Source organism: Aethalodelphis obliquidens, unplaced genomic scaffold (assembly GCF_003676395.1).
Source record: "Aethalodelphis obliquidens isolate GAN/ISIS:26980383/991018 unplaced genomic scaffold, ASM367639v1 scaffold11, whole genome shotgun sequence".
Lineage (NCBI taxonomy): Eukaryota > Metazoa > Chordata > Mammalia > Artiodactyla > Delphinidae > Aethalodelphis > Aethalodelphis obliquidens.
In genome coordinates, this window is record NW_020837955.1 from 33,968,928 (window position 1) to 33,984,988 (window position 16,061).

General features: G+C 53.5%; 1 protein-coding gene across 6 annotated transcripts in view; it reads left to right on the top strand.

The window, feature by feature from the left end:
- Positions 1 to 16,061, top strand: part of GRK5 (G protein-coupled receptor kinase 5) — a 225,543-nt gene that overhangs the window by 64,719 nt on the left and 144,763 nt on the right. For 3 of the 6 annotated variants that reach the window (XM_027112747.1, XM_027112746.1, XM_027112744.1), the window contains exon 2: positions 7,330 to 7,538. The exons of the other annotated variants lie outside the window; for them this stretch is intronic. The gene's annotated coding sequence lies outside the window, so the exon portion shown is untranslated. The remainder of the gene's footprint in view (positions 1 to 7,329; positions 7,539 to 16,061) is intronic. 6 annotated transcript variants of the gene reach the window in all.

Here is a 16,061-nt window from a genome sequence, read left to right on the forward strand (position 1 = left end):
TTCCGGGGTGCGGCCTGGCTGCCTTTTTTCTTGGGCCCCTGCCCATTTGGAAGCATGCCCTAGGGTACCGCCATCCCTGAACCAGGCCATCAGGTCATCCGATCCCCCAGGGGGGCCAGGAAGCCTGGCTGAACACTACGACGGTGCGTTAGTCACAGAGAAGCAAGCAGCCCCTTACTGGACTTGGTGGGCGGATTTGGTGAAGCCTCTGGTGTCTCAGGGGCCGTCTCATTGCGCAGACACAGCCTGAGTGGCCCATCACCCAGGCCAGAAACCCGGTGTTGACTCTCAAGCCCGGCCTACTTCTCATGAATCCTGGCGATTCTCCCTCTGAACTCTCCTCCGTCCACGTCTCTGGCTTAGAGGATCGCTGTGGCTTCCTACGCGGTTCCCCCACTTCCGGTTTGTCCCCCACTCCAGTCTGCCCGTTTATGCAGCGCGGCCTTCCTAGAGTTCAAATCGAGCTGCACCCACCACCCTGGTGAGTGACCAACAGCCCCTCCCCGCATGGATTTCGGGCCCCCGCACTACTTTAGTTCCCTGGGCGTGCACAGGCCCTCCTCTCACTGTCTTGTCTCACGTGTGCAGTTCCCTGGCCCTGGAGCGTTCTCCCAGCTCTTCGCCAGGGCAGGTCCCACTCGTGCTTCAGGCTTCGGCCCTGACGTTGCTCCCTGGGAGACACTCCTCTGACCCCAGCTCGATTGTCCCCGCGGTTTGCTCTCCCTCTCCCCTCCTCCACCTGTGCTCACCAGCCTTAGCATGGTCTGGTCTCCTTACCTGGCCCCCTCACCAACTCAGCCAGTCTCATGCCACTGTGTGCCCAGCTCCTTCGACCAGGGCCTGGGCACGGAGGCTGCTGGAGAAATGTGGGTCATGGGGTAGGACAGACCCCCGGGAGGCTGGACTGAGGCCCTCTGGGGGTCCAGGTTTCTCACCTGGAGCAGGAAAGTTTGGCCCTGGGGTCTGGGACAGCTTCCTGCTGTCACGTCCAGTGGTCGGGCCCAGATCTAACTGGAGTAGAGACAAGTGCTCTGGGAGTTGTCAGTAGGGTCCAGCGTTGGTGGAGGCCCTGGAGGCTTTGAGGAGGCTTTCTAGAAGCATTTGGACTGCTATCTCGTGAGCAAACAAGATTGAGTGTCTAATCTTCAAGGCAAGTTCTTTTAAGAAGGCAGGTCTATGGGGCCAGGGGGAGCCTGCAGTTACTCCAGGTGGCAGGGTCTGGTGGTCATGAGCAGCCTGCTGACCAGGGTCCAATCCCTCCTCTAAGCCTGGACAGTCACAGGTGCCCATGGAGACTGGTCCTTCTGCAAAGGTGGATGCATCTCAGGGCCTCTCAAAGGTGGCAAGGGGCTTGGCCTGCTTCTGATGTTTTGTTTCGTTCTGAGGCTACGAGTTCATTAAACTAAATTTTTTATTGAAGAATTGTCTTTTTATTATTTCTTTCTTATTTATTTATTTTTGGCTGTGCTGGGTGTTCGTTGCTGCGCGCAGGCTTTCTCTAGTTGCGGTGAGCGGGGGCTACTCTTCGTTGCGGTGCGCAGGCTTCTTATTGCGGTGGCCTCTCGTTGCAGAGCACAGGCTCTAGGCGCGCAGGCTTCAGTAGCTGTGGCTCGCTGACTCAGTAGTTGTGGCTCGCGGGCTCTAGAGCGCAGGCTCAGTAGTTGTGGTTCACGGGCTTAGTTGCTCCATGGCATGTGGGATCTTCCTGAACCAGGGCTCAAACCCGAGTCCCCTGCATTGGCAGGCGGATTCTTAACCACTGTGCCACCAGGGAAGTCCCTCAGAATTTTAAAATTCCACAGGAAGGTTACAAACATTATGGTATTTAAAACGATTTACCTTTACTAAGATGGTGCTTTTAAAACAAAAACTGCCAGCAGCTCTGGGTACCAGGTAATGACAGGACGTGGAAGAAATACTGATTCATAGTGCGCTGCAGGCGGGGGGGAGCTGGGATCAAACAGAAGTGTCCCCTCTCCCTCAGGCTGAGCGTAGTCTCATTTGAAGATCATACAAAATATTTGATCTTGAAGCTTCTATGAAAGTGAGGCCAAGCCCCACCTCCCTCCCCCTCCCCACCTTCCCACTCCCACCCCCAGGCCCTGCAAGTCCTTCTCCAAGGCTGGGAAATGAGGACATGGGGTGGGGCCTGGGGGAGGGAACAACTCACACACATTCCTGGGGCTGTGAGTTGCGGGATTCTGGAATGCCCCATCTCTGGGCTCCCTGGCCAAGTGCCAGTGGGGCCTCGGGCACAGATGCTCTTACCCAGGGAGGCTTGTTCCTGGGGTGGAGTGAGCTCTATGCCCGCCCTCTGGGGACGGGCCTTCTCTGTGGCCGCCTGTGCTGGTGGTTTCCGTGAGATCTCAGAGTCATCAAGTGTCTGTCTGAGCTGCACATCCTACCGCTCACTCTGCAGATGTGACCATGAGTCCCCCTCCTTGCAACATACATAACTCAAGGTCACACAGTTAGTAGCAAAGCTGAGAGGTAAACCTGATTCCTTAAGGCCTGACTTGGGGCTGGGGGGTGGGAGGGGGAATGCCTCCAGCAGGAGAATGTTTCAAGTTTCCTCTTTTTTTTTTTTTTCTTGCGGTACGCGGGCCTCTCACTGTTGTGGCCTCTCCCGTTGCGAAGCACAGGCTCCGGACGCGCAGGCTCACTGGCCATGGCGCACGGGCCCAGCCGCTCCGCGGCATGTGGGATCTTCCCAGACCGGGGCACGAACCTGCGTCCCCCGCATCAGCAGGTGGACTCTCAACCACTGCGCCACCAGGGAAGCCCTCAAGGTTCCTCTTTTTGTCCCCAGGGCTTAGTATGGAGCCTGGCATGTCAGGAGGTCAGCAAATCTTTGTTGAATGAATAATAGCAGCCACGATTTATTGAATGCCAGGAATTACGGTAACTGCAAATCTATATGGTTTCATCGAATCCTCCTCCAGCCCTGGGCAGTAGGTACTTTTATCCCCTGTGTGCAGGTGGGAAAGCTGGAATGCAGATGGGAAAAGAAACCTGCCCAACGTCAAATAACTAGTGAATGGAGCTGACGTTTGGACTCAGGTTGTGGGTCAGGGCCACTGTCGAGACCATTGCTGTCCAATAGGAAATTCATGTGAGTCTTCTGTGAAACTGAAAATTTGTAGTCATCCCATTAAAAAAAAGTAAAAGAAAAACAAAAGCAAAAGAGAAACACCTGAAATGACATTTATAATATATTTCATTTAATCCACTCTAAGCAAAATATTATCATTTTAACATGTCATCTACGTAAATATTATTACTAAGATATTTTGCAGGTTCTTTTCATGCTGACTGTTCAGAATCCAGTGTGTATTTTAACATCTCACTTTGGATTGGCCACATCTCGAGTGCTCAGTAGCTAGTCGTGTCCAGTGGTTTCTGTGTTGGGCATCGGGGCTCACTCTGCTCGTCAATGAATGAATATTGGGATTTGTTGCCGTTTGCAGCTGAGGAAGCATGAGGAAGTGGTCAAAGGGAATAACAGATAGAGAGGGCGTGGCAGGCCTGAGCATGTGTTTTGGATTCCAGAAAGCACTCGCTGGGTCTCTCCTCAGGTGTGTATGCTGGGTGAAAGCTGTCACCTCGAAAAGGGAGTATCCCACTAGGGGCTGCCCCTGAGAATGGAGCATCTCACCCACATTCTGGGACGGGGTGTGGGCAGGGTTGTGCAGAGCGCAGACACCCTGCGCTTCCAGCCCTGAGCTGCGGGGAAGCCCTGCTAGTCTGCATGGGGATCTGGCTCTGAGCTGTGTTGCTTTTGGCCAAAGGCGGTTGCAAAACTCCTGGAGCTCAGAACAGGTACGGTGTGTTCTTCAGGAAAGGTTACGAGGTTTCAGACATAACAGAGGTTCTGAGTATACAAATAGAGGATGTCTTCAGTCCAGTGTCAAGAGTGAAGTCATCAGACTCATACATCATGGGGTCGGCGCTGGCTGACGCATTTAGGGCACCTTGGGCTTGGAGGCGGCCTGTAGCAGGGGAGACTAGAAATTACAGACCCGGGGAGTGGGGAAGGGTGTGTAAACGGAAGGGGAGACAGTAATGCACTAGTGTTTTCTTAAATGGGTCTTGAATGAAAGGGGTTAAGACTGTCACTTAAAACATTTCCTGGATGGTCCTAAGGTGTAGCGAAGAGGGCTCCGTGGGCCAGGCTCCCCCGTCTTGATTCCTGGCTCAGGGCAGAGATCAGAGCAATCTGTGGCCAGTCTCCCCGCCAGACAAGGTGGCCATGGCACAGTTCTTAAAATCCTGCCCTATGATTCAGGAATAGGATTAGGTGGCCTGGGAAAAGGAGTGATGGCAGGCAAAATATTTTAACATTAAAAAAATAACAGTGGGACTGCTCTGGCGGTCCAGTGGTTAAGGCTCCGCGCTTCCAATGCAGGGGGCACAGGTTCGATCCTTGGTCAGGGAACTAAGATCCCGCATGCCAAGTGGTGCGACCAAAAAAAAAGAAAAAAAAAAAAAGAATAATAATAATAAAAAGTAACAACAGCTGGTCGATAAGTCCACATCCCCTGAGGCAGGAGTGGAGGAGCCGGGAGCCACTAAGGCTGCGCCAGAGCCGGGGATGAAGTCCAGGCAACAAGTTCTCTCACCTCACCTACAGCTTCTTGGTGGAAAGCCCTCAGGCAAGGCTGTCTCAGCATCCCCGTCTGCAAAATGGGTCTAACAATCCCTACTTTCCCTGCGAGTTCAAGTTAGATGCTGTACATGCAGAAGCAGTTTGTAGAGCCAAGCATCGCAGAAATCCAGAGGTTGTTATTTTTATTAACCCTACTGTGGATCTTTTATTTTTATCTATCTTATAGCCTTTAGGTATTGTGTTGTTGTTTCATCTGAATTTTTAAAACTTTTCATTTTGAAAAATTTCAGGTGTACTCAGACATAGAGAGGATGGCATACTGAGGCCCCTGTGCCCTTCAGCCCACTTCAACAATTCTGAATATTTCATCAGGGCGATTTTGAGCTCACCGAATCATTTCTTTCATTAATCGAGTTCCTGAAGTGCTTTAAGTCCTTTGAAGTAAAATCTGACCCCTCGCTTGGGAGAAAGAGTGTGTTTGTGTGTTAGGCGTTTTGGCCTAACATGCTTGCCGCAGCAAGTGATGGGCTTTTCAGCAACGTCTCATCAGTGGACTGTGTGGAATCCCACCTGGGGCCTCTGGGGCCCCCTCACCCTTCCTTAAGCCACGAGGGCAAGATCAATTCTTGCAGGAGTTTGCGGGCCTCTGAGGACTCTCCTTTTCAACTTGCTATAATTTGAAGGGAAAAGGTTGTTCTGGAGTCTAAATGATTATTTACAAGAGGAGCTGGGGAGTGGTTGACAGGAGTTTTCAGGGGGCCGGGAAGTCTGTTGTCTCTGCTCATTTCAGCCCGCCACGCACACGGTCATCCACTGCCGTGTGGCGGTTTCGGTGGGAAAGGTGGGGAGGGGGGGATTCGGGGGTGAAGGCTGATTGGGCTTCCTTTGATCTGTTTCTGCTCAAAGCTGCTATGTGTAATTCAAGTTTCTTAACTTGGCGAAACCACCTCTGGGTGGTTGTGAGGGTCAAATGTCAGCTCCAGATGTCACGTCTGTCTAGCTCACTAATCTGTCCCTTGTACCTAAAACAGTATGTGGCACATAGTACATGCTCAGTAAATTTATGTTGACGATCAGGAGGGAGGGAAGGAAGGAAGGGAGGAGGGAAGGAAAAGTTACATCTATCCATCTATTATTAATAATTCATCGCAAATCTTTCATTTCAGGACAAAGAAATGTCATTAGAAGGCCCCCAGGAAAAAAAATGCCTGTTTCCTCTGGGCTTCGAATGCCTTCTCTACTTTTTCTTCTTGTAGAGATTGTATTCTAATCTCAGGCTTAGCTCAGATGACATTTCATCTTTTAAAATGTTTTGGACTTTCTCTGGCAAAATCCATGGCCACCTCTGCTGTCACCCACACTGCTGTTCACACCTCCATTAACGCCCAGATAGGAGGATGGGTCTGCTTCGTCAGGTGCCAGTGGCACGTTGGTCACTGGGAGGTTGGCACTGTCATGTCCACATCACCAGAGAGGACTCAGATTCAGAGAGGCAAAGGGACTCTCCAGGTAGACACAGCTCGTGAACGGTGAGCCTTACATCCAAAGTGAGCCTTGTCTGAGTCCAAAGCTCTGCTCGGAGCCCTGCTGCTTCCGGGTGCATCTGAATCCTTGGCTTTTGGTTCTGCCTTTCTGGGCTGGGTGGTCCTCACAGGTAGGAATGGAGCCTGTGCCTGTGTCCCTTGCTCTCAGGCTTAGCTCAGAGCTGCGGACGTGGGAGGTGTGCAGCGCCTTTGGGGCCACATCTCTCTGGCTGGCCACCCTCGGTGCGGGGTCTGTTCTCCCCATCCTGGCTGCCTGCGGATCCCCCCCAGGAGTTTGTGAGCCTTGAGGGCAGGGGCGTGGCTCACTCCATCCTTGTTGATGTGGGCTTGCCAGGGTGGGGAATGAGGAGGAGAGAGTGGAGGGGCTCTGAGCACCCGAGTGTAAGCTCCATGCGGACAAGGGCCTTGGCTGTCTTGCTAGTGGTAGTTGCAGTGTGTGTTGCTCGGTCTAAGCACACAGTAGGTGCTTAATAAGTACGTATGGAAAGCGTGAGTCCCCTCCGAGCCCTGCTTCCTGGCCTTCCCCAGGGCTGGCTTTGTTGTGGTTTCTTGAGCTGCTGCTAAGAGTGGGTGGGCCAGGCCGAGGGGGCACCCGGTGTGACCCTGTCCCCTGGGTAGACAGCAGCTCTACCACCCCTCACTGGTGTCACTTCTCCTGCCCGCCTGCAGTGCATCCCCACAGCCTGGCCCGGTCAGATGAGGACCCTCCGGCGGTGCCCTTGTTTCCCTGCCTTCTCACCCGCTCACGCAGCGTCTCATCTCCTGGACACTCATATCCCGACTGGCTAGCAGGCCGGTCATCTGGTGAGGGGGACACAGTGTCCAAGCTACTAATCCCTGGCCTCCGGCGTGCCCTTGAACTTTCCTTTAAACAGCTCTCCGACCCCCAGCAGCACTTCAGGTCACATTCCCAGAGAGCCTGCAGATGAGGGCTGAGTCTGTTTATTTTCCAAGATTTGAAAGAACATGCCTTTTTTTCCCCCTCTGACCTCAAACAAAACGTTTTCCCCTGAAACACTTGTATTTTTAACTGCATGAGAAAATATGGTAAGAGAGCATATTTTCTTTTCAGAACTGTCATTTTAAAAGAGTTTAATTTAAAAAAAGGGGTTGAGGAATGGGGAGAGTAAGGTGTTTTTTTGTTTTTGTGGAGGCTACTTGGAGCTAGTTTCTGCCCAGAACCACGTGTATGTGGCCCCTACTCAAAGATTCGCAGAGGTGTTTGAAAACTGAGCCTGCAGCTGTTTTGGTCATTGTTGTGATCAAGGATTTCTGAGCACCTTTTCCTCTCCTTCTGAAGACCTAGGACTGGACCCACTGAGGGCTGTAAACAAGCATCTCCCTCCACAGCAGGAAGTTCTTTCATATGTCTTTGCGTTGAGGAGCTGGTATTCTGGGCAGAGTGTGGGGTAGGATGGGAGGCGGGGCCTGCTGTGCTTGTGGCTTTCTCCCCCTGTGGGGGTCAAGGGTGGCAGCAGCCTGTGGACATATTTGTAGCCTCTGAATTTTCATCTGGTGATCTGAGGATCTGAGGCCCAGAGAGGGTTGGTGACTTGGCCATGGTCACACAGCCTCCCGGATAGTGATGAGTGGAGGCCTGGAAGAGAGTGTCTTCCCTGTGTCTTGGTCTTTGTACCAGATGCCCCCCGTGCCCGAGTCTCCCCACGACCCAGCAGCGGTTTGTTGATGGACTTCCTGGAGGCAGTTTCATTAAGCTCCAGCTGAACTGTCTTTGGCCTGATTGGGATAGGGTTCTCTTGTTTCCAGTTTGTACAACCGTGCTCTTTGTTCCGCTCAGATCAGGGTCAGGCATGTCAAATACCGACATTTCAGGGATCCTTCTAGAATTTAAAACTTTTAGTTCAGCAAGTACTTACCGACTGGGAGGCTGCTCTGTGCTCAAGAAAAGTAGAAAAGCTGGCTGCTGCCTAGAAGGAGCACTTGCTTATTCAGCAGGGGAGGTTGAAGCCTAAGAACCCCCAAGCGCTGAGCGGCTTCTGGAAGATGCCTCTGTCCCCCACTTCTTTCCACCTGTGGCCCTTCTCATCACCTCCGTCCTTTGCTGTCACCTCTACCGCTACTATCCTGGTTCAGAGACTCATTCCTTCTCTTGCCTGGACTTTTGCAGTAGCCCCTGAAATACCTCCTGGTCTTGCCAACATCATGACGACTCTCAAACTTGCGTCTGATCATGGCTTTCCTCTCACAGACTGGCTCTAACTTCTCTCCCCAGACTCTCGTCCTGTCCTAGACCCCATGATCCAGCCATTGCCAGGGACCCCTGACCCTCTGGAGCCTCTCTGCCTGGAATGCCCTCTCACCCGCCTCTGCTTGGAGGGCGCCTACTTGTCCTTCCAGGGCATGATGAAACATCCCTCCTCTGGGGGACCTTCTAGATTCCTTGGGCTTGGTTTTCCCCTTCTGTGCTTCTACAGCCTTCTGTTCACGTGGGTCCTGTAGTCCCTGGTGTTGGGCATAATCATCTGCTTCCTGGCCTGTCTTGTCTTCTGGACTGCGGGTTCCCCTAAGGAGGGGGCTGTCATCCCTGTGTTCCCAGCGGCAAGCCCGGTGCAGTACAAGTCAGAGACGGGAGCCTGTTTATTCAGTAAATGCGCCCAGGGATAGAGTGGGGAGGATCAGGGGAAAGCAAAAGGGACAGGAGAGGTGGGCCTGGGGCGAGTAGCAGGAGAAACTTTGCCGAGGAGTGAGCCTTGCGGTGGCCCTTGAGGGGTGATAGACATTAGGTTGGGGGTGGATCTAGGGTGGGGGGAGGTCTTAGGCATTGGAAACAACGTGGTGGAGGCCCCCGGAGCCGGCTGTGGGCAGGTGGGCATTGAGGGCTGGGGGTGATCCTATGGTGGGGGGTGTCTTCTTCTATGACCTTCAAGTTTCTTGTGGCTTAATCTCTTCCACTTTCTGGAAGCTGGCATCAGCGGCAAAGGAGGGTTCCTTGGGTTTCCAAAGTAACACAGATCAGCAGGAAACTCGGTGAAATTTGTGCTGCCCTTTTAGCTACACGCCGAGGTAGGGGGTTCAGCCTGGTATCCTTGGAGAAGCAGGCGTCTGAGCCCAGGCTCCTCTTGGGGTCATTCGTTGGGGTTGTGGCTGGATGGGTGGACCCAGCAGCATCTGCTGTGGCGGGCGTGACCACGGGGGCGCTGGTGGGTGTAGAGCTGCCTGCCAAAGCCAGGAAGGAGCTGCCTCCTCGGACCCCCCCCCGCCCCCCTGTCAGCCTTCACAGTTGCCCGGTGCCTTCGCGTGGCGCTCATCCGCTCATTGTTTCTGGGTTGCTGCCTCAGACTGTTGGCTATTTTGGGGGTCTTCCAGAGAATGCTAAAAAAAGTAAGTAAGCCCCAAACTTAGTTCTTACCCTTAGGGAATAAGTACATTTGAAGTTGTACACAAACTTAAGGATGCCTTTTGCCAGCCGAGACAGGGTGGGGCTCTCCAATCATATTGACTTTACAAAGTACCTTTAATAACTTAATCCTGGTGACACTGACCGCTAGCTCTGGGTCAGGCCCTGAACCAAGTGCCTGGGGACGTCAGCCCATGTCATACTTCCGACAGCCTATGAGCAAGAATTGTCTCATTTTATAGATAAAGAAACGAAGCCCTAGAGAAATTAGGTATCAATTGTATAATAGTTCAAGGTCAAGAGACCGCATGTGGGACTTGCTTACACTCTCCTTTGACTCTTACAGCCATCTTGTGAACCAAGGCGGGGGAAGTATTTTTATCTCCCATTTAACAGATGAGAAAATAGAGGCCCGCAGAGACATACAGAGGCACATCCAGCCTGAACCCAGGCTCCTGACTTGGGGTCCAGTGCGCTTTCTTCTGGCCAAGCTGCTGTATTCTTTATTTAGCTGACAGATGCTGCTCTCCCATGGGGTGGTTGTAAAGCTCCAGTGCGGGGTTGCCTTCAGCGAAGCAGCAGCAGGGCACCCAGAAAATGCTCCGCGCGCTAAGTGGCTTTGTTCCTGCCCACCCTCACCGTGCCAGAGCACCTCCCGCGAGGCCGTCACTCCAGTGGCTCTTGACGAGGGGTGACCGCAGATCCGTTCCGTCTGTGTCGACCTTCCTGGTGCCAGGCACAAGGCAGGCTTCCTTCTGCCGTGCTGGCTCCGCCCTGCCCCTGGTGATACAGTGGGTGGGAGGAGTGGGTGGTGCCTAGACGCTCTGGCAGCGGTCCCTCACTCAACCGTCTCTGCAGGGTGGTACCCAAGTCAGGGAGTGGGAACAATACTCTATTGTTATGTTAAACCTGAAATAGACACCTTCGGTTGGAGGGGGTGAGATGCATCTATTATGGTTTAGTAATGACAAGAGCACGCTGTCTTTTCAGATGCTTGACAATCACCTGCTAATCCCCTGGGGTCTGGAAGCAGCTGTATCTTCACCCTCCCCTTCACTTTGTAGGGCGGGGGAGCAGTGGAATCGGAATGGGGTGGGGAGGGGATGGGACTCGGGCTTCATGGTTTGAGAAGATGCATTTGTACTGACTCCTGACCCTTCCCGCGGGGAGAAAAGGGCGCCTGGCTCTGGGAGAGATGCCTGTATGGTGGTGGGAGAACATTGCACAGACCCGAGTTCAAATCCCAGCTAACATTTATTGAGCACTTACTGCATGCATGTGCTCCACTTAGCACTGTACCTGTGACGTCTTGTTCGGTCCTCACAGTGCAGGTCTCTGAGGTCAGTACTGTTTGCTCGTTTGTTCCCTTACTCATTCATCAAGATTATTGAGCTCCTCCTGTGTACCAGGTACGACTCCAGGTGCCAAACAAGGCAGACAGAGTCCTGCTTCCGGGAGCTTACACCCTAGTGAGAGGCATCGGATGTAGCAGAAAGCAGCAGAGAGCTGGGGTTTCTTACGCGCTTCTGAACGCCCTGTTTCTTGTCCCCCGCCCTGACCACATCACTCTCCACCTCCAGCCCAGATCTCTCTCTGACACCATTGTCTCTGTCTGGACGTCCCAGGCACTGCAAACTTCACATTTCCAATGGGCCTTGTGGTTTTTGGTCTCTCCAAACATGCTCCTCTTGCCTCAACAAACGGGAGTCTGTCCAGACCCCCCTCCCTAAGTCCCCCTCCCGTCCTCCCCTGTTATCAAGAACAGTCAGATCAGGCTTCCCTGGTGGCGCAGTGGTTGAGAGTCCGCCTGCCAATGCAGGGGACACGGGTTCGTGCCCCGGTCCGGGAGGATCCCACGTGCCGCGGAGAGGCTGGGCCCGTGAGCCATGGCCGCTGAGCCTGTGCGTCTGGAGCCTGTGTTCCGCAACGGGAGAGGCCACAACAGTGAGAGGCCCGCGTACCGCAAAAAAAAACAGAACAGTGAGATCAGCTTCTGTGTTGTGCTTCCAGGACCCCACACCCACTGCCCTTCCGGTTACTGTGCCTTTGCACATGCTGTTCCTGCTGCCAGGAACACCGTTTACCCTCAGGCACCCTCCCCGCTCCTGGCAAAGTCCAGTCTTTGCTCAAACACGCCCTTTGTGGAGCCTTCCCTGATTCTCCTGGCAGACTCGTGTGCGCCTGTCCCCATGCCTCCTGCGGTTAGGACATTCCACGGCTCCAGTCTGACCTTCTAAAGGCTGGCCTGACCTCCTCCTACCACCCTGGGGCCTCCTGGGGTGCAGGGAGCAGGCCGCATCTCCTTTTTCATCTTCAGTGCCCAGAATGGTAGGTGTTTATTGACCGATGTGCTATGTAGATGAATATTAGATCTCTGACAGAGATGTCCATCTTGGGAGTATCCTTCATACCATGATAGACAGAATCCTGTTCTCCTTTAAGAAGCCTTAAGCTCATCTAATTCTGTAGTTTCCAAACTTGTTTAGATGTCTTAGAAACCTGTTCAAATGAAATTGCTCCACTCTAATGGTTCCTGAGGAGGTCCCCAGGGCACCCTGCAGGGTCCTAGTGAAACAGTTTGAAAGCCAGTGGTCTAGCCAAGCTCTCATGTATCAGTGAGGATTGGAGAAGAGAAGGGGTGGGTTGAAGGCGCTTCCAGTTTCATGGTGGCTAGTGACAGAGCCCTTTCCGGTGTGCCGCCGAGTCCCCTGTTCAAGCAGACGTTCTAAGGGGGAGCAGCCCTTTGTCCTCATGATGCAACGTGAGGTCCATTGGTACTGAGCTTTGCAGAAGCTCAGTTGCTAAGATTTTTCTTTAAGCATCAAGTGTTCTCCCTAAAGAAAAATGCTGCTGAAGAGTGGAAAACCACGCATTACCCGCTGAGCCTGGGTGCCACTGCACCACAAGTTTCTAGGAGTTGGCAACTGTGTTTTAAAATTGAGAGGTGCACAGGAAGGGAGCCTGCAAGGAAGGAGCCTATAAATATTCCCTTTTGTAGGGTGCAGAATTGACGTTTGGTTTATTCGCAGAGTAGTGTGTTAGCTTCCAAAGCATGAGCCACAGGGTTCTGTATATTGTGAGGATGGGAAGGGGGTGGGGGTGGGAGCCATCCCGTCTGGAGAAAGATGCCAGTGTGCTGCTGGCCAAGGGCAGAAGTTGTCCCCACTGTCACCTACATAGTGGCCCAATTTAGAAGCTTATTGGCCTGGAAGGAGGACAAGGTTCCCTCAGTTTTCCCCCAGTCACAGGGTGAACCGAGACGTTGGGAAATTGTCTCAGCTGCCTTTCTAGGGGATAGATAGCATATGTGTTCCACAGCACTCTCCTTTATATTGATACTGTGACCTAGAGGTTTACAAAAGACTTCCAGACATTTTTGGCGGGGGCGAGTAAGCTTTTTATTGAGGTGTACCGTTCATGTAGAAAAGGCAGAAACAATCAACGTCCTGCTGGATGGGATTTTGCAAAGTGCACACATTGCAGAGCCAACGCCCCAGAAGCCCTCTGGGACCCCCCTCCAATGTCCACCTGCCCCAAGGTGGTGCTAACACCAGGGGGTGGTTTTGCCCACCTTCGAAGCCTGGATGCGCAGAGTCACATGCCACCCGCTTCTTTGCGCCTGGCCTCTTTGACTCACCACCGCGTTCAAGGTTCAGCCACGTGGTTGCAGGCACTTGTAGTCGGCTCCTTCGCCCGGTCTTCCACTATCTCCCACACACATTTGACGGTCACGACAGCCCCGCGAGGCATGCGGGTTGGGGACCGTTCCTCCCGCCTGATGGGGAAGGAAGCCCAGAGTCAGGGAGGGGAAGCGGCCTGCGAGGTCACACAGGTCGGCAGAGGTGGGCCGGGGGTCCCCCGAGAGCTCTGCCCTGGATCCCCACACCCCAGACCCCACAGCACTGCACTGAGCCTCGCCTCCAAGTTAGTGCAACGTGTTCTGGAACTTTCCCCTCCAGTTTCACGTCAGTCCTCTGTGCTGCAACAGAAGTTCCTTCCCACATCTTCTTTTGTTCTGTAGAAATGGACACTCACTCTCTTCTTTGCTCCTCTGGGAAATGACTTGCATTCCCTGGAAGTCACCCTTGGATGGCCGGCTGAGGGATGTGGCCTCCTTGAACTCACCCTCTTCCCAACCCTGTAATTATCTGGGTTACTCGCCTATAAGCCGTTCCTTAGCTGTGATTCTCAAACCGGGAACCCAGCTAGCAACCCCCAGTGGGGTTTGGCCCTCCCGGGAAGGTTCCTCAGGCAGTCATGCTGGGAGCCTTTTCCTCTGGCCTCGTGTGGAGGTAGAAACATACAGGCAGAGGTGCAGACTTTGTCCTGAAAAAATGCCCATGGTGCTCTGCTAGGTAGGCCTGTCCTTCCCCCCCCCGCGCTGTAAACCCCACTCCTGCACAGCCCTGCCTGAGGGAAGCCTAGTGATGGAACATTCTGTGCTCCAGCTCTTTCTTTCCCCTTGTTTTTAAATGGACGCCTGTCATCAGGGAGACACCCCCACCCCCCACCCCCACGGAAGCAGCAAACCCTGTTCATAACTCTGGGTATTTATTTCTGCACCCTAGAGGTCAAACGCCCTTCTGCCTCGTGAGAAGGCTGGGATTGACGCTGAGGAGCTGGGAGTGGATCGTGGGTTGACAGCTCAGATGGGGGCGGCTCTGGGACATGTCCCATCTGCATGACAGCTGCTGAGGAAGTGACTGGATCCTTCTGGGAGTGATTTGTTCCTTTGCCCTAGAAATTACCACTGGCTCTCTCTATGGTCCTTCGAAAGCTTCTGGCTCTCCTTTTGAGTTACTTTGACTGTGTTTCCTTACCAGTTGAATCCCCGGTTTTCTGAATTCCCACTGCTGGTTTTGCTTTTTAGCTAAACCCTAAACTGCAAACATGTAGTATGTATAGCATTATTCCCCCTGCTCGTGCCAGTAGCAGACATTGCTAATCAATTGTTGCACTCCTGTCCACTGAGCCTGAACCGTCTTGAGTCCTGGAACTCCAGGCAGCCACTTCCATCTGTTTGGAGCTCACAGGCGTAAAATCTTTTTGCCGTTACAGCTCCAGGTGGTACAATCAGAATCCTGCTTTCTGCCGAGGAAGCTTGATTTCCTATGAAAGGGGCCAGAAATGAAAGAAATCGCCTTTTTGAAGCATTCGTTAGTTGCCTAGACCTTTTCCCTTTGCAGGTGGGGTGGCAGGGAGTAGGTGTGGTGGCATGTCTTGCTCAGTGGATATTTTGAATTCAGGAGTCCACATTCCTTTAGGGTGTCATTTGCTGCTTCCAGAATCACACTTTCAAGGAGACTTGAAGGTTGTAAATAAATAACTGGACTCTCTTCCAGCCTCCTGAGGTCTCACAGTGGTTGGTTGTTGCTAGAGTCCTCAGAGTACATCCAACAGGAGAAAAATGTAACTTGTGCAAGTCCCCACTTAGGAATAGACTCACTTCCTGCTTCCTGGGTGAGACACCACCTGGCAGGAGGGAGGCCCCGGCTGGGGGCAGGGCAGCCCGAGGGCCACTCTCCTCGCAGTCTAGCTTGGTCAGGGTGCCCCTGCTCCTTGCCCTGCGTGTTTATTTCCCAGGCAGGACTTCGGGGCTCCCCAGACTGCTTACCGCTTCTGTTCACAGAGCCGGTGGTGCCCTGTCTCTGGCAGGCAGCTTAGGGCAGAGAGTGGGGTTAGGAGGCCCCTGGGAGCAGGGGCAAGTCCTCCCTCGGGCCCACATTTCTTACCTGCCCCTCAGTGCGCTGTTATTACAGCGGGACTGGCTGGGGTGTATGGCTGGGGTGTATCGGCCTCAGGCCAGCCTACCTGGTGGTTTAAAACCAGACTTAATCAAAATGTAAATACTTCTTAGGGCCAGAAAGCAGGTCCCTCCAGGTGTTTGAGCAGAGGCTGGAGAGCCTGGAGCCTGAGGAGGGGGCGGGGCCTGTCTGGCTCCTTCCACACTGAGGCCCGGGGGGTTCCCTGGGGCCCCTGCTAGGGGTCTCTGGAGGATCCGCTGTCCCCAGGGTGACAGTGCCCCACCTGCCCCACCGCTGTTCCCCCCCCCCCGCCCCGCCCCTGCCTCTACAACCCCTCGGAGTCGGTGGCATTCCCCAGAGGGGGGTCTCTGGCTCTCCCGAGGTTGCTCAGTGAGTAGGAGGTCAGTCACATGCATTGATGGAGGGCTGTGTATCCGGCATTGTTCTGAACTCCACGGGTCAGCAGTGACCAAGGCACATGCCATCCCTGCCCTCAGGCTTGGGTGGTGGCCCGACAGTAAACCAGGAAGCAAACAAGATCATGTCAGATGGAAATAATCTATAAATACGCAAACAGTAGTAATTTCCGATGGTGATGAGAACTGTGGAGTCAGTGAGATGAAGCGGGATTAGATGAGAATGAGACAGACTCTGCGGGTGGAAGTGTTACTGTAGAGGGGGGCCCACAGAGCCGCCACGGGGCTCACGTGACTCAGAGGTGTCAGAAAGGGGCCGCATGGGATGGTCAGGCAGGGGGCACAGCTGGAGCAAAGGCCCAGAGGTGGGAACCAACTGGAAAGTCTCCGTGG